The following is a 23364-nucleotide window of genomic DNA, read 5'->3' as shown; positions in this document are numbered from 1 at the left end:
TGAACATATATAAACTTATTAGTTTGCCTTCTCAAAGAAAAAAATAAATAAATAAATAAAATAAAAAGTAGAGTTCTGCGTTGTTATAAAAGTCCATTTCCCTCATTCCTCTGGAGAAAGTTTACATCAGTAATGTGTCCATGTAAAAGAAAGGGGAAAAGAAAGAAAAGATATGACCGAGAAATAAGTAAACTAATAAATAAATTTAAAGAATAATAATAAAATAAGTAAATACCTAAAAAAATAATGATGTAATGATGATGTAGATGAAGATTTCAGGTGTTAAATGAGGGAAAGAAAAAAAAAAAAAAAAAAGACCTTGGTATCATGGGTTTATAGTCTTAGCGGGCAAGCCAGTCGGCATTATTTATGAAAAAAAAAAAAAAAAGGGAAAAGCAGCCAGGTCGTTAATCTATGACCCACACATGTTCGCCATAGGCATAAACAACCCCCTGACCACGTTCAACAGAGAACAGCAATAGTAATTGATAAATTAAATATTTCACCCAATTAAGTGTATAGTGTCCAAAGCGATGGTATAAATCTGTATTTGCCAGATACTGTTCGCTAAATGTGGGTGAAATAGGAGGAAAAGTAAATAAATAAATAAATAAAACAAAATAATAAATAAAACAAAATAATAAATAATAAATAAATAAATAAATAAATTTAAAAAAAAAAAAAAGAGAAAAATTGGGCCACGGCCTTTTCAGGTACGAATGACTGTTCAGACTTCAAGTGCCGAACATTTTAGTTAAATCCGTAGTTGAATTCACTCACCAAACAATCAACAAGATCGGGGTAGAAGAGAATAACGTCCCCGGTATTTTCCTTCATCATCGTGGTTGTGAGGGGACTCACCCAGCTGGTTGTCGCTCCTTCAAAAACGCGATGGCTTCAGCTGGTGTGTTGAACTCATGCCGGGACCCATCGGCGACATTACGGAGCTTATGGGGAAGTGAGGCTGAACTGGTATCCCGCTCTCCTCAGCTCAGCCTTGACTGGGGTGAAGGCGGCTCTCTTCCTGGACACCTCAGCGCTTATAATCTGCATAAATGTGAATCTCCTCATGCCTCTGTAGGTCAGAGAGCCTTTCTCTGGCAAGCTGCATAATTCGTTGCTTCACTTGAAAGTGGTGAATGCAGGCTATGAAGGGCCGAGAGTGCGCCTTGTCTCCTTTGGATGGCCAACCTGTGTGCTCTATCCACGGTTGGAGGAGGAAAGCGTCACGAGGATTTCTCCCAGTAGGGATTCAATAAAGGAAGTTGGTTTGTTGCCTTCGGTCCCCTCTGGTATGCCTATTATACGAATGTTGCATCTCCTCGACCTGTTTTCGAGGTCGTCCACCTTTAACTGCAGTTGTTCGTTCACTTTAGCAAGTTTGCAGACTGTGGATTCCATCGATGGTTAGTCTCCTGGAAGTCATTCATTGAGGTTTCAATAGCTTGGATTGTCTGGTCATGTCTGGCGATGGCGGCGTGGTTGGCTGAGATTTGCGCTGTCAGGCTTGTAATAATCCGCTCCTCCATGCCCGCGAGCAGTTTCTGTATGTCCCCAGGGCGCTGCCGGTGGGTTGTCTTCATTTTCGTCTTCATGCGGCTCGTTGCTTAGCTAGTTGCTCGAGGCTAAACGCCATCTTGTCCGCCTCGTTTTCAGCTTTTTGCTTTTTAACCATGTGAATCGAAAAGTTAAAGATAACAACTGGGAAAGTATTTGAAGTGGGTTCACCACGCTCTAAATGAGTAAATAATAGTGCAAATATCAAGTTAATGTCGAATGGTGACAGAGCCCTTTCGACTTGCTGCCTACTCCATTGCTCACCAAACCGGAAGTCAAATGTTCTTTTATATATTATTTATTTATTACAAACAAGAAAAAGAGCTAATAAGAAATTGGTGCAAATACACAACCTAGCTAACAAACAATAATAATAATAATAAATAAATAAAAAGAAAGAGAGAAAGAATATGGTATGTGCACATTTTTTGGGTGGGGTGAGGGTCTATGTCATCATAGAAAGATCCACCACTTGATTATAGAAACTGATTCTTTAAAAAAATACTCACTGCTTTGAAAGTTTTGTTTTTCTTGCATGCCTCTGACAAAAGAAGAATCTTAAAATTGAGAAAATTCTTGATGAATTGAAGTCATAGGGTCTGCCTTTAACAACAGCAAAACTGTATCCAAAATCTGTGTAAAAAGCTCTCACACAACTGGTGCAGTATAACCTCATTTATCCTGTGGTATGCTCAGTACTCCACAAACACATGCATTTTCACTAAAACGTAACCATTTAAAACATTTAATTTAAAAAAAAACAAACAAATAAAAAACAGCAGGCAAACTACTCATCTGTTCCTGAGACTGTTTAGTGTTTCTGATATAAAGATTTTGGACTCTTTGTCCATCGTAAAGGCATGCGAGAAAAACATCGATCATTTGGGGGTTGGAGTATTCCTGTAATTCTTAGGCATAAATGAAGACCTGCTCTGTGTGAATGATATACTGTAAAAAGTGTCACTGGCCAAATTTGTAAACAGAAAAAAAAAAACTGTCTTTTGTACCTCAGCCAAACTGACAGTGATTCATACTCTTCAGTGATGAGAGGTGAGATTTCTCAAGCTTCAGTTTGTCATAGAAATATTGTTAATTAAAGACTGTGGGAAAATAAGCAAAAGTACCTGTAAAAGTATTACTGTTGAAATGTAGAGTGGGGGAAATAAAATATGAATAATGGTTATTCATCAAACATTATCTACTGAAACACATGTGCTTCACATCTGGTCACTGTGCTGTATTTAGTGAATTCATGTCACGCTTTACCCCCTGCATGTAAACACGGTTAGGCAGCCAGTAAAGGCTGCTCCCACTCAATATAGAAAAGTCAAAATGTAATTACACAGCAGACTGGGAGAGGAAATGCATCCTCCCCTGATGTAAACAGATCTGACTTATGAACTTGTCCCCCAGCGGTAATCACATCAGTAATTTGATTTCCTTTGCACCTTTGGCCAAACCGCCAGACTCTGAGTATAAATACGTCTCTGCAGTCCATGTCGGGAACATATCTCAGGGAGCTTTTGACAGGTACTGTGTTCTCCCATCTTTGTTGTGTAACTGTTTATCCTTGGGGTGCCTGCTACTCAATTACACCTCATATTTAGCTGTAGCAAATAAACCCAGCTCATTAGCACTTAATTAGTTTTGGAGCGAGCAGCAGATACTGAGATAAGATATGAAGAGTTTAATTGCAAAATTTGATTGCCACTTCTGGAGAAAAAGTGACAGAAAAACAAGTGATAGAAAAACACATCCTGACAGATTGAGTGGATAATAAATGTGACTTACTGTCTTTGACAAAGTCATAAACTTTCACACAACAGATTTACAACATTGTAAATACAGACTTTTTTTTTAATAACTAGTGCATATAATATTGCTCTGAATTTCTGGCTCATTTAAAGGAGTGTTTCATTACTGTAAAGATGGTCTTTTCATAAAACCAGACTGTCTGTGCAGTAGAAAGACAAAATTAGTGCTAGTTTATATGACCAAAGGAAACAGAGAAAAAGGATTATTGCTTTTTCTCAGGAGGTAGAAAACCTACAACCAGATTGCAATACATCATGCTGAACCAATAACGCTTCTGCTTTTGGGTGACGTAACGCAAGCGTGGCCATTTTTCTCCACAGGAAACAATATGGCTACCAGCTGGTGACATACAATCTCGAATCACAGTTAAACAGTAAAAAAAAGTTTTGAAAACAATCTAGGTGAGAAATAGGCAATGCAGTAACAGGATAATGTTGGGGTTTTTTTAGCACTGCCTAGTTTTACCATTTAATCTCAGTTTTTTCAGCCTCCTATTTTGCAATACAGGCAACAGTATTGCATCCTCTTCCTGTTAACAAATTTGTGTTTGTTCTCACATGTATTTGTGTGAAATGGGCAATACAGTAACAGAGTCTTGGTTTATATTCGATCAGCACTGCATAGTTTTACTTTATGACCTGAATACGTGAGAAGGACAGAGGGTTAGGTCTCTCTTGAACCGCTTCAATACTCTGTGTCCGTGGTGGTGGGCGCAAGATAGCGGCGGCCGTATGTGGAATATTTTGGCTGCATTTTTGTACAGTCAAAGTAAGTGGTGAGACCCTGAGTTCATCTTTATATACAGTTCGTGGCCTAGAGATAAGCAAGGGGATCAGACCGCTGGTAAGATGTAAAGAAGTTTATTACAGTTCATTTAAACACACTACCCACATTGTTATGATACAAAGCTTCGGGCCTTTAAAACGTCATGGCTGTGATGTTGTTTTCGACTGCTGCTTTTGATGTCAGTTCTGACTGAGCCTGCTGATCTGTGCTGAATCTGTTTTAATTAACCATCCCCTCTGATGGGAAGGCAGGTCATTTAATGGTTGGCTTGCTGGTGCTGCATCTGTTACGAAGTTTGCTCTGAAAAGAAGAAAATGACATAACATTGAATCAGTGAATGAAACAGGCTGAGTTGACTCTGTCTCTCCTGCACAATAGCCGTGCCATGTGTCAAGCTTTGCATCTGTCTGAGCCGAGGACTTCAAGGATCCACTGCAGTATAGGCACGATAATTGGAGTTAGCAGTGAGGCAAAGACAAAGTCTTCTCTGGTGGTTTTTGCATTTTCAACACAAAAGACCTGACAAGATTCACTTTGCAACTTTGCAAGTGCTACACTTTGTCTCCATGGTGCTGTATCCTTGAACTTGTGAAAATCCCTCAGAGTATTTTACGGATAATATGCATGAGGGAAATTAAGAGAATATTTTAATGAGATTCAAGAGGTATGCAGACATATCTGGAGGCGGTCTGAAATGAGAGGCGAGAACAATTACAATACTTCCCACTGTGGCACTATCGACAGATGTGGGGAAGAATCCCCTGGCCCCCTTCAGTTGATGATGAGGGAAAGTGGTTCCATTGACTCTCGGGAATTACGTCCAGCAATTGACCTTGTCTGTGTGTCAACCTCTTTCTTTTTCAGTTTTCGCTCACATTTTAATATGCTAAGCTGTTAGGAAAAGCAGAAATGTCTTAGGAAACGCTTAAAGGTCCAGTGTGTAGGATTTACGGGGATATATTGGCAAAAATGTAATTTAATGTAAGTGTGTGGAGTGTTTTGTTGTAGTGTACAATCACCAGAAGATAAGAATGGTAATATTTTGTTACCTTAAAATGATCTGATTATACAAGTATTAACATAGGGAGCAGATCCTCAACCACCATATTTCTACAGTAGCCCAGAACGGACAAACCAAACACTTGCTCTTGAGAGGGCCATTTGTGTTTTCACGTCAGCCACGGCAGCCCCTCCACTATAAGCCAGACAGTAGTGGTAAAACATAGATTTTTAATATAAAACTGCATTATTTAGTGTTTTTGCTGATTTAAATCACTGGGTTTGTTTGTTTTGTAAAGGAAGAGACCTCTGCAGATGATTCGGCTCCTGGTAATAGCCTCCTAAACGTCTGCATCTTAAGTTATCCGTGAAAGTCTGCAACAAACGGAACAATTTAGCTTCCAGTAAAAACTTCCTCAATAAAGAATGATGAAGGAATCCTAACCGGGAGTTCATATTTGGCACATGGAAGAAGTTCAAATCTGCAATCCTTACAGCTGTGGATGGATTACTGAACAGTCCTGCCATGTAAAGGTCCAGGGGCCCAAAGTGTCAGGGGCTCCCCTGGCTTTCACCTGCAAAATGTCATTTAGATTAACATTTAGATTAACATGACCAGGAAGAGATTTAAAACTGCCATGAAGACACATAAAAAGACCACATAGAGATATGAAATAACTTCAAAGAGAAAGAAAATGACCAAAGAGACCCAAAATGACATCAAAGAGACAAAACAGCCACAAAGAGAGACAAAGTGACCACAAAGTGTGTCTTGTTCCTTTCTTAAGGCTTCTGATGAACTGCACTTTGGCCTATTTCCAACTGATTATATATCTATAATAAATTCATTTTTATCTTGCTTGAAATCAGTGCAACAACCTAATTTCGGCTAATCTCAGTCAACCAGCCTCTGGATGGCAACTCAAACCAGAAACCTTGTCTTCTTGCCAAAAAGGGCTTATCGCAGTAATAACTGCGTCACTTGCTCTCAGTGTTAGATTCTATGGCTGCAGATGGCTACCATTGCTAAGCCTGGGATAATGCATGTGTGTAACATGTACTGAGAGAAGAGAGCATGGCTGGCTGGCTGGCAGCAGATTGAACTAAGAGGAAATGTCGCTTTTAGAGTCACATGAGCTCATCCAGCAGAGTCTTGGTTGATCCCAGAAGCTACTGTATGATTATTAGTGCAATCCTGCTCTCAGGGCAAACCGGTGGAGTGTATCAGGACATGCAAATGGCTTTAAGCAATTAAGGTCCTGAACAGCTGGAATAAAGTTCACTGTATAAAAGATGAAAGCACTCACATTGGACTAATGGTCGTGTGTGGATTTGATGTTTTATGTGAATTTTGTTTTCATTTTTTCCTCATTTTGCAGGCCTGATTAATGAAAATGTAAATGATTATTAAGCCTTTAAGGCTGGGCTGAGTTATTATTTCTGCTTGTTGCATGTTGATGCTTAAATTCAATGACAAACTATAATGCAACAGACAAATTATAAAGCAGCTCCCTGCTGTTAAATAACAGAAAATGGCATTGCTGAGCATTAAAGGAACTTTTCCACCCAAAAACTGGTCCAGCTGTTGTCCATCTGTGATTGTGAGCCTGCAGGGGTCTAAAGTACTGTTAATGTGCGTATTTGGATAACAATTTGCTAGAATGGTTCAGTGCCTTGAGGCCACCATACATCGGCAGAGGCGCTGCAGTGCGCGCAATGGGCGTGCGCACGCCCCGGAGTGCTGCTGCGCGCCCCCGCCTGTGTGTATGTGTGTGTGTCTGTGAACCGGTGGGAGAGGAGAGGACCAGTGTGTGACTGAGGCAGAGGAGACAAGTGCACAGAGGCTCGCCGCTGAACGGGACTCCACGTAAATAAACAGCAGACAGTATCGCTGTGTCGCAGGGGACTGAAGATTCAGGACAGGCTTCGCGTTTCGCACCGCCGAGGGAAGAGATAAGGTGAGCCAAATTATACCATTCATAATAAACACGTGTCGTGTAGCTCACAGCTCGCTGTCAGGAGTTAGTGGGGAGAGAAAGCAGTACGTTGAGTTGGATGCTGCCACTGTCCTCTTTACAGCTTCTCTCCCCCCCGCGAGCGCAAAGACACGGGGGTTGTTTTTTTTTTCTTTAAAGCTGAACGTCTGAAAATAACGTACAGTTAGCCTTCAGTTTGTGGTCATCAGTGAGGGCAGGTGCAGGTGTGCATGATCCGGAGCGCGACTGTCAAATCAAGGCTTTGACATATAGCATGCTGAGAGAAATCACCACTTGTCTGCCAATCTGAACCTTTGATATGATGTGCCCCTTGCTTCATGATGCTGACATTAGATCATAGATAGATAGATAGATAGATAGATAGATAGATCTGCTGTGTTTGACAGTTTGTTTTTTTTTACCCTGTGTTAATGAAATAGCTGTCCTCTTCCACAAAATCCCCCATGTCCCTAAGCTGATTTGCTCCCCACATGTTTAATTCCCTTCATATTCACATCACAACTCTGTCTTGTTTTGACTGACCGGTCAGTTTGTTTAGTCTAATTTCCCTTCATCACACAATCTGATTATGATAGCCCCCCGAGATTCGCAAATTACATCCCATGCCATTTATTATACAAGCCAAACAAATGCTTTACTGAAGAAAAAAAAAACCCCACATTCCCACCCAAATCCTCTGCTTACTCCCTCCTCCTCCTCCTCCTCCTCCCCCTCCCTCTGTCTCCCCTTGGTCAAAGCTTCAACTCACCATCATGCAACAACACCCCCCCACCCCCTCTTCCTCCGCTCATCCCCAGACACTCTCACTCATACACACACATCCCTCAGCTGCACACTTTCGCTGCCTGCTCAGATAGCCATATTAATACATGCTAATGACCCTTGCTTTATTGTGTGAAGCTCTTGTTCTTACTTTCTCTCTGAAAGGGCTGACACACTTTCTAGTAATGTTTATTCACTCCGGGCAGACTATTGTTAATCTGTCTAAGTAGATAACAATATCCCCCTATCTGAGACGTATGTCTTGTTTGCATTAATTCACAAACAGGCGGCAAAATATGTGATACCAGTTATGCATATCCCTAAGACTCTGTGTGTGTGTGAGAGCCTTTTTGCCTTCTCTTCAGTCATATCTCCTCTGTATAAGTCAGGATGATACTTGAGCTAAAAGAGCCACTACTCTGCAGCTACTTTAGCTCCACTGACAGGACATTTCAGGCTCATTTGACCAATGTAGAGAAATCGGGACAAGATATTGACCTACATTGTGCTGCCATCTTTACTTTCACCCTCAGCACAAACGGCACTAGGCAGAGAGATTTGCATAACTAAGGGATTATCATGACACACGTTGGCCGGAGTTATTGTGAGAGCACCAGTCAGTCACACTGCTGACCTAAAACCAATGGCAGGCCGCTCTGCTGTGGGGGCTATGGGAAAAGCTTGGGTGTTGGAGGGAAAATGCCACTAATTTCACTCTGTGGGCGGCAGGAACACGCAGACTATTCTGTGAGAAGTGATCAACGCTCCTTCTGTAAGCGGCCGTCTGTGGCATTATGAACTCCGCCAACCGCAGGACGAGACAAAGTGTCTCTTAGATAAAAAGTCTTGTTCTGTGCCAGTTGTTGGTGATAATGATGACATCATTTCTTACAGGAACTGATCTGAACCTGAGAGGCTTTTAATCTGTGATTCATTTCGCCGAGGGCACACCTCACTTATGCTGTAGAAATGTCTGTTTCATGTAAGAGGGAAATATTAAAATAACCCCCAACAAACTGAAGCTGAAATCAGAGGAGACAGTCAAAGTCAGGAGCTAGTCGGCATTGTAGGTATCTTTTGAATGAGTATATGCACCATTTTAAAGGATATTAACTACAACTTTGGTCTTAATTTTGTGGCTTTGACTGTTGTTTCTATGATAATTATTATCTGTGTCTACTCACTCAGCCCTGTGAGTGACAAAAATTCACCACTTAGACAGTGTCACAGGCGTCACTGTTATGGCTTTTAATGGTGTTTTGTGCAACATCTGGAATCTTTTCTTAACCATCACCAAGTAGTTTCTTGTTCAAACCCTAAACGCAGAACCCTTCTTACCGCTTCCTTTGTGCCTCTCAAAGCCAGGTGTTTTTTATGACATTTGCCACCTTTTCTTAATCTTCCGAAGTAGTTTTTTCGCCTTATTCTAAACGCCGACCTCTTACAGCCCTCACTGCTGAACCCTTCTGAGCACCGTGTTTGTGCCACTCAAAGATGGGTGGGTTTTTTTTAAGCAAAATCCACAGTCTTTTCCACACAGTTACCAAGTAATCTGGTGCCGAGAGCTGAATGCCAACCCCTAATGTGACTTGCTTCATTTGACGTCGAACATCGAAAATCTACCCGTTGTCCCTTTCTTACCGCCACACTTGTACCACTTAAAGCTGGCCACTGCCATGTTTGTGCTACTCAAAGTTGGCTGTTTAGTGACATCTGCGATATTGTCCTTACGTAACCAAATGGTTTTCTTGCGTCAAAATACTATGCAAAGGCAAAATATGACGAGTTGGGATGAGATTATGTTGACTCATCAAACTAAAAACCTGATATTTAGAATTAGAATTAGATCAGTGGTGAGCACAGGGTCAGCAGCAGAGCCTCACCCCCATTTAACAGGGTAAGAAATGATAGGGTAACATGTAACTTTTTAAAATAAATACTTAATTTTTTTATAACTATTTTGATAATTTCTCTTATTTTTCAATCAAATATGCCAACAAGTCTTCAATTCTAGCTTCTCTTTGACTTTGTTTTCTCTTCCAAATAGGTTTGAAAAACCTGAGAGCTGTTATCAACCTGCTTGGTTGTCTGATTGCTTGTGTTTCTTGCCTCATCTCAGATCTCAGTGCAGCATTATCATAGGCAGTTATGACCGAAACTACAAAACCTAAGCCCAAGTTGGAGAAAACCCTAACTGTCCTTTAATAAAGTGCTGCCATTTTTCATTGAGAGTGGCAGAGACAAAGTTAAATAAGGCCCCATCACAGGTCATTCCAACTGATTGAGTGAATGATTGACTGTGTTCTGGAGACACGTGTACTCGGCTGAGGAGGCGATCCAGCAGCCGTTGTGAATAGAGGAGCTGTGCTGCTCAGCTGTGATGAGGCCAAATCTCCAGGGACTGATGGAGGCCCATGCCTATCCATTAGTGTCACTGCGGTGAGGGTGTTTCTTCCCAGTGGGCCAGTCACACACAGCAGCACAGCGCACTGTCGTCGCCTGGACCTCCTTGTCACAAGCATGTTCGTCTCATTTTGGGACTGATGAGCGCCTCATTAGAGGACCTCAGAGGGAATGCTGTCCCCCAACTGCTTCACGGCTGCTTGAACACGTGCATTGGTTGTAATTTGGACAAATGTATGCAGGGGCAGATGAGTACATGCAAAGGACATACATGTTCAATATACACACACACACACACACACACACACACACACACACACACACACACACACTCTTTCTGTCTCTGTGTGTGTGTGGGTCCTGTATGGTTGCAAGCTGGTGGGCGCAATTAGAGTTTCACACTCAGTTAGGCAGCAGTCTCTAATGGGGATTGACACATTCCTGTGAATCCACTCCACACAGCTGCAACTGTCGATGTTTACATACTAGACCTGTATCATATTATCAGGAGTGGATAGTGACAGATGACTAAGGAAAATGGATATGTGGTTATTTATGCGTTGCTCTTAGCGAGACCCAGTCTGGTTTTCTGAGTAATTGGATAAAAAGATGTGGGGGATACTTTGCATTTTTGTGTTACCATCTCCTGCGGCAACACAGCTTCAGAGATTTATTCTGAGTTATTGCTCAAGTGATCGCTGGGTTAATCGAAACAGAATTAATCAACTACAGTCAACAATTGTATAATTATTTGAGTAATTAGAAAACTTGGTCTAGTTCCAGCTCCTTAAATGTGAGGTTTTCCATCTTTTTCCTGTATTGTATGATTGTAAATGGACTACATTGCTGTATTTGACTGTTGCAGCCCTATGTTGAAATGATTTGTTAGTTTAAAGGCCCACACACACCAAGGTTACAGTCCACCATCCGTCAGTGTCAGGCCATCTGTGAGCGTCTGTTGTTCTAGTTTTTTTATTGTTCATGAGCTAATAGGCTCACCACGGACTTGTATCTGTCCTGTTGGTCTTCCACTTTCCCTTTTTGAATGATGAATACAGACTACCACCACCTGCTGGTATGGAGAGTTATTTCCTTTCATGCATCCGAGAACGTTAATACTAGTTCGCGTTGGCTGTAATCTGCGGTGTGTTTATTTGCAGCTTTTTGGCTGAGACGTGACGTGGGGTGACACAACGGTTAGCTTTTATCGCCACTAGTTCTCTGATGTTAGTTTGGGTTGTGTCAGCAGTGATACAGCACCTGGGCAGTTGTGCTTATTTCAGCCGGTGCCATGCAATGACGGACTGCCACAAATTGTCATACATATTTGTTTAAGCAATCCTCGAACATCATTCAAAATTTATTCAGCAGCAGATTTGACAGACTGAATAAGTCAGATATAAAAAAAGATGTAAGCAACTTAACATTTTCACAGGCCTCCATGCTGCTTTCTTCTGTCAACTAACCTGTTATCCAGAGCGTTGGTGGTGTCAATGGTGACACATCTGAAAAAAAAGAAAATCATACTTGTTTCCAGAGCTGTGTACTTGTCTCTGGTCTGGGAGCAATAAGAAAGGAGTTTATCCATTTTTAACGGGTGTTCCTGCATTTAAAAAAAAACATGCATACACACATTAATTGACTCTCAGAAATCAAGTAAATCAGCAGAATCATCATTAAAAAATATTGTCAGTTGCAGCCCTAATCTCAAGCTTTATTAAAGCACGTACTGCCCCATTTGAATTAAGGAGCTGTACTGTTATATTAGATTGCATGTTTTGGGCAGCAGGTAATGTGGACAGATGGCGGATGAGTCCCGGTCAGTGCGTATGTCCCTGGATGCCCCACTGTGACCGAATCACTACACCAGAGCTTTACACCATGACAGTCATCAAGCACAATCACTCAAGGTTGCCTAGGGAACGCTATTATCGCCTGTGTCAGGTTATTACACCCCTTAGAGAGAACAAAGCATTTAGAGTTGCTCTTTTCTGTCCAAGGCAACTGCCAGGGAGTGACGGCAATTGGAGCCCCCTTTTGAAGTGGGAGGTTGGGGTAATGGAACGTAATGTTGTGGGTTTTATGTTCCCTTTCTACCCCCAGCAGAGTGCCTGACAGGTTAACTAGCTGCACGTACCACTAGATCTGACTCCCAGTCAACCTTGACTTTAGGGACTTGATATGAACAAATGACTTGAGATGTGCACTCGGAGTGTGTTTTCTGAATGCTTATGAGATGATTTGCTGTCTTGCCGCCCACTAGAAGAAGTGGAGGGAGAAAAAAGGAAAAGCGGGAATGTTTTTGAAGCTTTCAGGGTTGCAGGGGGGAGGAGGGGTGGATCATGTACCTCGGTCGACGCTGAGAAGGGGCAGGGGGAACAAAGGGGGTCTGTTTTCTCTGTCTGTACTGGCGAGGCGGCTGTCCTCGCCTCTTTCTTGCAGTATAGGGGGGGTGATGCAGGGTTATGCCTGAGGAGATCCACAATAGAAACTCTGGTGTTGGAGCCTCTGTCTGAGCACACATTTGTTCCTGTTGAAGAGGACTGGAGAGGCAGTCCTTGCTACCGGCAGCCTCGGGCCTGTTGAAGCTCCGGCCAACTTTGGACGGGCAGCAGATGTTGGAGAGCTAGTTGGTGGCCCAGTGGCATCACATAACAAGGACCACTGCTTCCCTTTCCCGTCCTGAAAACAACAGGAGGTGGGCATCGCTCCACCGGCAGGGTGTAGGCTCGCCAAAATTACAGAGAATTCAGGAAGAGTGTGCACTTGAATGCTTTTTCAGTCGGTTCTCAAGCCTCCATCTTCCTCTTATTTGCATAGAGCTTAAGAGTAACTCGGCCGCACATCCCACTCTCTGTTGGCACAGCGATGCAGCCCACTTGTGTTGCTTAATGGTTCAGCAAATACATCGTCACATTCTGCTTTTATCATTGGAGATTTAAAGACTGGGCCCTGCCAAGAAATCCACCACAAGCCTCCACATTTTCTCCAGCCTGTTGAATGTTGAACGTTACATCCTATAAACTTATAGAAGTGGGGGTATGCAGAGATAAGCAGGGCGAAGGCGTAGATTATCTTTGTTGCCCCAGCACATGATGCAACAGTGATTGAATCAACAGGAAAGCAGGGGACACTTAGCTGTCAGCTCATGAATAAAGTTGACATGGAAACACAAAGTGGCTTTTTCATGGTTCAGGAGGCTCCCTGACCTCGAGGTCTTATTTAGGCCAGGCCCTCTAATGCCCTTACCCTCTGCCCCACCCTCTACCCCCTCCCACACCCGGGCCGAGGGTAAGACACCATGTTAGCAGCTCAGCAGCCACCACTGAAGGGTTCTTAATCCAAGTGGGATGACAGCTTGGCTCTAGATGCTGTTTCTGTGGCGCTGAGACCAATGGGCTTTTCTTTCCCTCTTTTTTCATCTCTTAAACCCCCCAAACACAGCCGCAGGAATCCTGGGAAAAAAAAAATTCTCCCGGGGGAGACAAAGGAATGGGATGGTAAACAAATCCAAGTGTAGATCTGAGATTCCTCCATTCAGTAAAAGATAAATGTGCATGTCCTTTGAAACGAATACAATGCTAGCTTTGGTTGCTTTGTTGTTGTTTTTTGTCCTGATGCCACGTGTTGTGTCAAAAACATAATCTATACGGAGATAATCTTTGTCCAGGCTTCAAAATGATTAGGAAAGATTGAGGTCAGAAAACCATTAAAATCATAAAATTTGGTGCTACTGTCAAACCAGATTCCTTCCTTTACACCAATCAGCTGAGCTGTCCACAGATCACATGTGGTCAGAGGTCCAGACAGGCCAATAGTCATCAGTTGATACAACAATGAGCATCAGATCCGTTTGCCAGTTGACTGAGTGACTCCGCCAGGCAGCTCCAGCAAATTCTCCCTCTCTCAGCGGATCACGCTGCCATGCTGATGTGTAGTTCATACTGCAAACAGTCAGGAGCCACAGTAACATGTTGTTTTTCCTGAAATGTGGGGGTTGTGAAGACTTATTTATTTTAAGTGAGTATTTAAAAAATTTAGTTCTGAAATTTGTCAATTGATTTTTTTAATTGACACACAGTCATAGTCATTTATCAAGTGAAAGTTCAAACATTTGTCGGTTTTAGCATCTTAAATGTGAGGATTTGCTGCTTTTCTTGGTTTCACATAATAATAGATTTAATGTATTTGGCTTTTTGACTGTTGGTCAGACTAAAAAAATTATCATTTTGAACTGGACATTTGTTTTAATTATTTTTTGACATAATACAGACTAAACAAACTGGCAAAAGAATCAGCAGACTAACTGATGATAAGAATATATGAATTTTTGGAAATGTAATGGCCTGTATTATTACTTTGTGGTCAAATGACCATTACATTTGACGAAGAGCACATTATAACTTGTTTAGGACTCGACACTTGTCTTGGGGTATTTCAGTCTTGATTTGGGACTTGAATGCAAAGATTTGAGAGACTTAACTTGTGAGTTGTAAAACACTGACTTGGTCCCGCCTGTGATTCAATATGTGTGCCATGTTGAATTTGCTGTCTGTTTCCTGTCTTAACACAACACAGATCACCAGATTTGAGCATTTTCCAGGACTCCCGTTAGACCAAGGACTTAATTTTTACAGGAAAATTGGCTGCAAATTTGATTTATTAAAAAAAGCCAAGGACATCCACCGTGGAGTTCACTGTGCTCAGGCCCTGTGCCAAAGCAATTTAGGATCAATTGCGAGCAATGGAATAGCAATCAGTATAATCTCCTTGTGGTCAGTCCTTTGCTGGTTTCTCGTCGCTGGGCGTCTTTAGGAGCTGGAAGGATGTAATTGTCACTAAGATAATTCCTTGCTGTGGGCTAGCCGGGCTGACTGAGAGGAGGGGAGGATGGACAAATGGCAACTTCATTTATCAGGGCCGGCTGGCCTGATAACCCAATCAAACGTCTAGTGTGGCTGAGAGCTGTCTGGGCCAACACTGGGCTTTTTCAGCTCTGTGTTTGTCTCTCAGTCTGTGAGGAAATATCAATGAGTCTTTGTCAGTGTGCCATGGTTTATAGCCAAAGCTCCACGGTGTTAAGAGCCTAAAGTCTCCCAAAGCAGAAACAACACCAAAAATCTTTACATTTCCAAAACTTTTTCCAGTGTGCTCCATTTTCAGTATATTTTATCCCCCAGTTGCACCATTATTTATTTGGACCTTGGGGGTGAATGGCATTCCTTATGTTGGTTTTAGTTGGTATTGTTCTGGCAGAGGTTGAAAAGACCCTGGTCTGAAGCAGACCTAATGCTCAGGTCTTCAAGGTTGGTTGGTTTCGGGCCTCTCGGGGCTCGAGTCACAATGACCACATCTCTGTATGAGTGGAGCCGAGGTGGACATGTTACTCAAAGGGGTTACTGCGTGACAGAGAGCACGCCTCCACAGATCCTGTGAGGGAAAAATAGGACACTTTGACTCGCTGGTCATTTGTGAAGTGTCACTGAGGTGGAATTCATACAGCTCCTGGTTCTGAAGTCAGTATCCTGATTGTATTTGACATTTCGGGGTATGTGGAAGGCTCAGCTCGGAGTCAAGGGGCACGCTTTAGATGTTCGGCACGCTTTCATGAAATGTGATTGGTGCGTGGAATAATAGATGAAATTGTTAATGTACTGAGGGGCTGCGATCTGCAGCTGTTCTCACTCTTGGGTTAAATGCATTTTGTCAGCTTTGTGAGCGAAACTTAAGGACATCTGAGGCTTTTATATAATTGTTAAAACTGCTATCCCAGTAAAAATCTCACTTCCCCTTGATTGAATGATCATGATTAAAAATGTAGTTTCAAAGCCAGCCTACGAGATCCTGATATGCACGACACTTATGGAATTATTAAAAACGTGTTTTATAATCTCAGCTTGTAGCCATGTGATTTAAATAAAGGAGCAGTCGCTGCCCTCAGAGCAGATTATGCACTGATCTCTACCTCTGTCTGTCTCCGACTCTCTCTGTTCCTCTGAGGATTTCCTTTCCTTTCTGAGCCTCTTCCTTCCGTATCACTCTCAGAATATATTTCATATCTTCTTTTGCGAAAACTGGCACCAGCTATTTGTTCATCCATCACTGACTTGAAGTCATGAGGTCAGGGAGTACTTCAGCAGCAAAATGACCGTTTGATATTAGCTGCTCACTGCGTGTTAGGCTGATTCTTAAAGAAACTTTCTCTTGCATGCCTCCTCCATGAACAAAGGATCTGAAAATGAATTGAGATAAACAAAGACCACATTGAACAACTGCAAAACTATATTGAAAAATCCCTTTACCAATGTTTACACAATTCCTACAGTATAATGTAAGTCTCATTTATCCAGTCATATGCTCAGTGCTTCTCAAATATGTATTTTTTTGGTAAGCCATCGGAGAAAAAGTTTTTTTCCACAAATTCAGGGTAACACGCTGTGACTAATTGATAGTTGATATCATTTTGTCTGTGAAGTATTTAATAAAGGGAGCAAGCAATTTATTTAACTTAAATAGCAATCCAAAGTATGACATTTATCGATGCATATCAATTCTGAATATTTGAAACAGTTCCAGTACTAACTTTTCACAGTATCGGTGAACCTGTGCTAGCTGCTGTTTCTCGCACACTCTAGTTGATCATTTTTAGGTAATTCATTCTGCTGTTTTCTGCTGCTGACCAAGAAAAGTCAACATTTAAATAAATAAATACAATTGTATTGTTGTATTCATGCATGTGGGAAATCTGATTATGATAATCTAATTTACGTTCTTGTTTTTTTTCTTTGAAATGGTATTCAATTCTCCCTAATTCACAACATATTTAAACAGCTTTTTGATCAAATGTCGAGTCAGATGATTCGACCCTTTCTTATAACCTATTTTACTCCGTAAATGGGTAATGTATTAGCAAGCTGCTGTTGTGTTTTGTCAGTTAGCAGCAGCTACACCTGGCAGTTTCAGAGTATAAATATTTAGTTACTTCTTCATATGTAGACTTTAGTTTGTGTGGTGCAACATGTTTTTATTTAGTGATGCTTAAATCTCCACTCAGTACATTACATTATGACAATGGCTCCCACTGCATGATCAAATCTCAATGAAAGAAGCCTTTTCCCCTTCCTTCGTTCCTTTCACTGGGTTATAGTTAAAAGGGACATTGAACCATATGACTCTGTGTTTTCTCACTCACTCATTAGGGAATTTAAGGTAAAAACACTGTACTATCTTAACCTCAAAATGTCCATATTTACAGCCTACAATCATCTGGGTCCTCGTTATGTTATTATAATTCTGGAATCTTACGTTTACACTGTTTTATTAAGGGGTGAAGCCCTAGGCAAACTACTATAGCATTCGTTCTATCCATGCATATTTAATAAATTTATAGATTTCCCCATTTCCAACGTTGCCTTTAAACGTAGGCGTTGTTCAGTGATATAGTGCCTAATCAGACCAGAATGGGGGAACTACACGGAGGTCGGGCTGATTGGATTCTCCACGGTCATCGGCAGGGAAAAAAAATCTAATTAAGCCTTCGGCGTCCCAAGTCAAACTCCTCAGGATTACCTTGGCCCTGCACCCAAAACCCAACCCTGGGAGAGAGTGATAACTAGACTCCCATAATCTGGAGCGATAGTAGAGCAGAGGGGGGGTTGATGATGAAATAATTGCAAACCGAATCTACCATCTAACCGCAGGGATGGCTTTCGTCACCACAGCTTCAGTAATATGTCAGTCACATCATTCTGGAAGCAGTGAAACATATCAGGTAGGTAAAAGTTTGAAAAAGGGGAGCCTGTTCATGTTCAACACCAGAGCAGGAAACAGTGCATAGCCTCAGTAACATCAGCGTGTTTCGGGGAGATAATGATAGAAAAACTGATTTCATGCAGAGTTATAGCTCACAATCCCCCACGCTTTGAAGTCAAATTAGAAGTGTGTCTGTATGGGTGGAAACGACAGACAGATTAGAGAACAGAAAACATGCTTTGAGAGAGCGTTTAACCCCTCCTCTCGTCCTCCTCACCAAATCTGCCTTTTGTGGCAAAATAAAAACCCTGCAAAGTATCTTTTCCTTTTGTCCCAACTTTGGGATGTGGGTTGGATGTACGCTCTGAAGTTTAGGGTTAGCTATTGACTCCCTCTTTTGTTTTTTAGTGAACATGTTTACTGTGGTCGTTGCATTTTAACGATCCTTGAAAAGAGTCCATTTGTGTGGAGAGAGACTCCCAACAGGAGACTAGCTGTTGATCAGGTGCTTGCCTAAAGGAAGTGGTGATGAGGGGAGGAAGAGGTGAGGAGGGTGAGGGGGTCAGGATGGGGTGAGAGACAGGGAAGAGCCAGTGACCAGGACGTGCTCTCCCTCTCACCAGGATGCAGCCAAGTCTGAATTATGGCTCTTTTTCTTTTTGATCCTGGAAACAATGTGCCCACTGGAGGCCTGAGGATATGTCCTCTCCCCATGTGTCCTTTCCCATGTCTCCAAGGTATCATTGACCTGGACCCATGTGAATTAGGGTTCTGGTTTTCTATTATCACTACATCAATGCTTTGACTTGGACAACAACAGCACAAAAGTTAAAAAGTTGCCTGTCACCTCTGTTTGCCTTCTCCCGGGATTCGATTGTTTGTGAGTTGTTTTTCTCAGCCTGGCTTCAAAAATGCAGCCAGACTGAGAGTTGAATATGCTGTTTTGTCCTCAAAACAAAACTCCTAGAATTTGTTTCACTCGCTCTGTTTATCTAAGCTGTGATTCAACCGAAATGGCACTTTAGATATGAATTTTGAGTGGAAGCCGAGCGCTGGCAGCAGCAGCAGGGCCGCATCCTTGACAGCTCTGTTGAATTAATTCCTTCCAAATGGCTGGTTTTAAGAATAAAAGAGTAGGTTTGAATAAAACCTACCACTGATCTAATACAACGCTATGATGGAGGTCCATTTTTACCCATAACGTCTTGTGAAGCCATCCCTTTTTATCCCTGTGACTCATATTGTGTAGAATCGAAGCATAATGGAGTAGGTGGCCAGAGAGAAAACACCCGGGACAGCTCGTCATAGCACTTCAGTTTGATTGACACAGCACTTCTTTTTTCACATCAGACATGGTAAAATGGTATAAAAGTGGCTCTTTTACATAACATTGGACAATTGCATGCCTAACCTCCTTCATTCACTGCTGGGCCTCTGTGAATTCAAACTGGAGCAACCTCAACATATCTGTGTTTTGTAATGCTAAAATTAGCAGAATCTGAGGCATGTGCTTGATATGGTAATCAGGCAGGAAAACTGTGTTCGAGTGCTGGTTTTCATGTTACCATGGATATCTGCCAGGCTTCTTAATTTAGACTAAATATGTGTTGGTTTTGGTTGGACAATTAATATGGGAAATGTGAGCGGCTGATATGACATATGCATCATTTAAAATCAATATATTGTGATGTAGCACGTTTTTGGAGAAATCATTTAAGACACGTGACCTTTAAGGTTCATTCTTGACCTTGGAAATAGCAGTTTGACAAAAAAAACACCCAGGGTGAACATTCCATTTTTCGCATCATTGTTCCATTCTTCGCATACAATCTTACAAGTTGGCATCTAAGCTTCTGTTGTTATGTGCATGGCTTCTGTTTGTCTGTCTCTCTTGTCCTTTTTATACTGTAAAACTGTGATGTTATGCAATTACTTGTTCATTGTCATCAGGATTGGGTGGTAATAAAAAATCACCCCCAAAAAATTTGTTTAAATAAAAACGTACACCTTCTGCATTCTCTTTCACAGAACTGAGACTAGCATAATTGCCTCAATTCACCCAAATCATCTTGGTAAGTCTTTCTACTGTTCAGCAATCACCAGCTCTGGTTTGATCAAAAAAAAAACAAATAACCCTTGATTCATGTTTTCATAAAAAAAATTGCTGACTCTAGACGCTGTTTTTCCACGCTGTCTGTCTCTGCATTTTGGGGGCAGACCATCGAATTAGCAAAATAGAATCACTCAAAATATCATCCCAAAAAAACTGGCTGATGTATTTCTAATTGGGTAACCTAGTCTGTCTTCTTGATTTTTTTTTGTTTTGTTTTGTATTAATTTGTTGCATTGCACATGTTCTGCTTTTCATCTCTTTTACAACATCTTTTACTTTTTGTTTAGCTGCTTTATGTTTCTCCTGCTTTCTCCTGTTGATGGTTTCACATGTTGTTTGCTTGTTATTTTAATGGCTAATTTAACATTTGGCCAGAAGACAACAGCAGAAAATGAGCCTTTTGGCTTACACTTACATGTTTGCAGTGATGCTGATCACTCCAAATATAGACTGACAGGGACAATGATGCGCACTGTTCCTGCAAGCAAGTAATTAACTAAATAAATATAGCAGTTGGATGCAAATATTTTTTTTTCCCCCAGTCACTATCAGTCCTTTAATATTAGAGCAATGACGTGGAGGTATCCAGTCCAACACCATGACAAAAGCTGGTCTAAATGCTTAAAAAAGGGGGGTTTCAGTGCTACATACATACATACATTGACTGGATTATCCTTTTTGAAAAGAGATAACGCTGTCCCACAGTTCTTTGCATCAGCAAAATTTAAAGCAGCACACCATTTGGCCGTTCACAAAAACAATCAACAACCTTCATAGTGAAGTCATATATTTTTTTTACTGTTTGGTCCACATTTATATTACCTGCATGAAACAACAAAGAACACGCAAAGTATCCAAGATATGTTTTTAGCAGAACATCTCCGGAACATTGCAGTTTCACCACAGCAGACCCACTACAGCTGTTGCAAATGACGTAGCTTATGTAAGTGCAGTCGGGTTCTCTTAGCACCACGGACATCTTCTTCTAAATCCTTATGAATTCTACCTCGCATCTTTCCCTGATCTCATGACCTTTTCCATCAAGGTCAAGGAAAAGTATTTTGGAAGGTTCAACAGCAGCCTACTCATATATAGTCTGATCCAATACGCATATATACTTAAATGTTGATCAGATCTGTATGTGACACATTGAAGTCACACCTTTTTCCTAATCTACTTGATCCAAATTCTGAAGGTCCTGTTTAATATGAATAAATCCTGAAATTGGCGTGATGTGATGAAGGATAGAAGTATCACATTATTAGATTTGGTGTACATAAAAACACTTGAGTTACAGTACAGCACAGTATTACTGAGTAGAGGTTCTTCCCACACAAACAGTCTCTGGCTGAGTACAGTCAGCAGCTAGAGAGAGCACACAAACCTAAAGGCTTTATTTCCATCTTTGTCTTGGCTCTCATGATATCACTGAACTGATCCAATCATTGTTAGTGGGACATTTGCTGAGCCTTAAACGTGGATCACTGTGATTAGCCTAACCACTCTGACCACAGATAGGGAAGTATGAGGATTAAATGTAACGCAAGATAACATCGTATTAATCCCCATGGGCTAACTTAAATAGCTTCTGACGTGGTGCTGCGCAGTTTCTCTTCTGCCTCGAGAAGAAACTACAGCTTTATTAGAGGAAAAACAAACAAACAATGCATCAAAACATCACACAGAATAGTGCATTGTGCTGGATGATTTTTGATAGTGTTGGTAGATTTGGCATAAAATGAACTCGTCTGTGAGGTGTTTTCACACATAGACTCACACAGTAGCAGCTCTCAGCTGTGCCGAGTGCGGCTCTAAATGTTTAATGGAGAGTTAAGGAATGAGGGGCATCTTCTGTCTCTCTGTCTCCGTCTGCATAGTGTCTCATTCCCACCTGGCCGAGCTCCAGTGCTCACTGCAGCATTCTGACCCACTACGCTGCTGCACTGAGACCGGATACAAAGGCTCATTGGAGACTTTTTAGCTCCACTGAAGTTATGCGGTATATTGATGAGTTTTTGCAGCACAGGCTTCTGTTCTCAAACTTGACTCAGTTTATAAAGTTTCCCTGTCACTTGAGACTTGTGCACCAGGGTTGGGCAGGTGTAAAATTTTTCAAACCGGTTTGATGTTTAGAGCTGGACCTGACTGGATGGGTGAGTAACCCACTTGCTATCTTCCTATGTTTGTAATGTTACTCTATAAACAGAAATGCATTGGGATATTTACTGAATATATCATACAGTACAGCCAACAGCATGTAGTCCAGCTTATGATTAGTGATGGTCATTTACCTCCCCAGTAACTTTCAGCTCTATGGCAAACTCCCTCAAGCCAGCTGACATGCATGTTGTTGTTTGTAGTGAAAATGGGAGGCATCATGTAGATAATTCCTCATTTCAGCTTCCTGAATCAGCCGTTCCTCATCTTTTGCAGTACTTTCAAAGTGAGTACTGTGACACCTGCAGCCAGTTGGGACACCTCTTTTGTCAACTTCAAATCCAAAATGTTTTAGTTTTCTTGAGACACTCCAACATGTTTCCTCTCATCATCCAAAAAACACACAGACTTTCTTGTAACCAAACATGGCATGCACAGCTCTGCCCCTACCAACTTGATACCCCTGTTAATAATAATAATAATAATAATAATAATAATAATAATAATAATAATAATAATAATAATAATAATAATAATAATAATAATAATGGTTAGGATGAAAATAAAATGCAAAATGTCAATACAAAATTATAAAAATATATAAAATGAATAAAATATAAAAAAATAGACCAAAAACAACAACAGAAACAAAAAAGCAATAAAACCACAAATAAAATGAAATAAAATAGATTAAAAAGGTAAAAGAAATGAAAAGAAATATAAAGCCATAAAAGAAATAAAAAGACAAACTCACATAAAAGCAAGTCTAAAACATGCCTTCAAGAAATTATTTAAAAGAAGTCACTGATTCTGCCAGCCATATCTCCTCGGGCAGGTCTTTTCAGAGTTGAGAGGCCCGACGGCAGAAGCATGGTCACCTGTAGTCTTAAGCTTCAACTTTGGAACGGCCAGAAGGGCCCCACCTGAGGATCTAAGGCTGCGAGCTGGCTCATGAGGGGTCAGCATTTCTGTTATGTAGCTTGGGGCCAGACCCAAATGAGCTTTAAAAGTGTTCACTAAATT

General features: G+C 41.3%; 1 protein-coding gene across 14 annotated transcripts in view; it reads left to right on the top strand.

Annotated features, from left to right (window-relative positions):
* Positions 1-6931: 6931 nt before the first annotated feature.
* Positions 6932-23364, top strand: part of LOC121949755 (neuronal cell adhesion molecule-like) — a 102266-nt gene continuing 85833 nt past the window's right edge. For 9 of the 14 annotated variants that reach the window (XM_088080378.1, XM_088080380.1, XM_088080375.1 and 6 more), the window contains exon 1: positions 6932-7115. The gene's annotated coding sequence lies outside the window, so the exon portion shown is untranslated. Of the gene's footprint in view, positions 7116-20123; positions 20144-23364 lie in introns of those variants that run through there. The other 5 variants (XM_088080385.1, XM_042495514.2, XM_088080384.1 and 2 more) reach the window with 2 other exon arrangements.

Source organism: Plectropomus leopardus, chromosome 7 (genome assembly GCF_026936395.1).
Source record: "Plectropomus leopardus strain MGB_pleo_1.0 chromosome 7, ASM2693639v1, whole genome shotgun sequence".
NCBI lineage: Eukaryota > Metazoa > Chordata > Actinopteri > Perciformes > Serranidae > Plectropomus > Plectropomus leopardus.
Note: the sequence above shows the minus strand (reverse complement) of the source record. Positions and strands in the feature narration are given on the sequence as shown.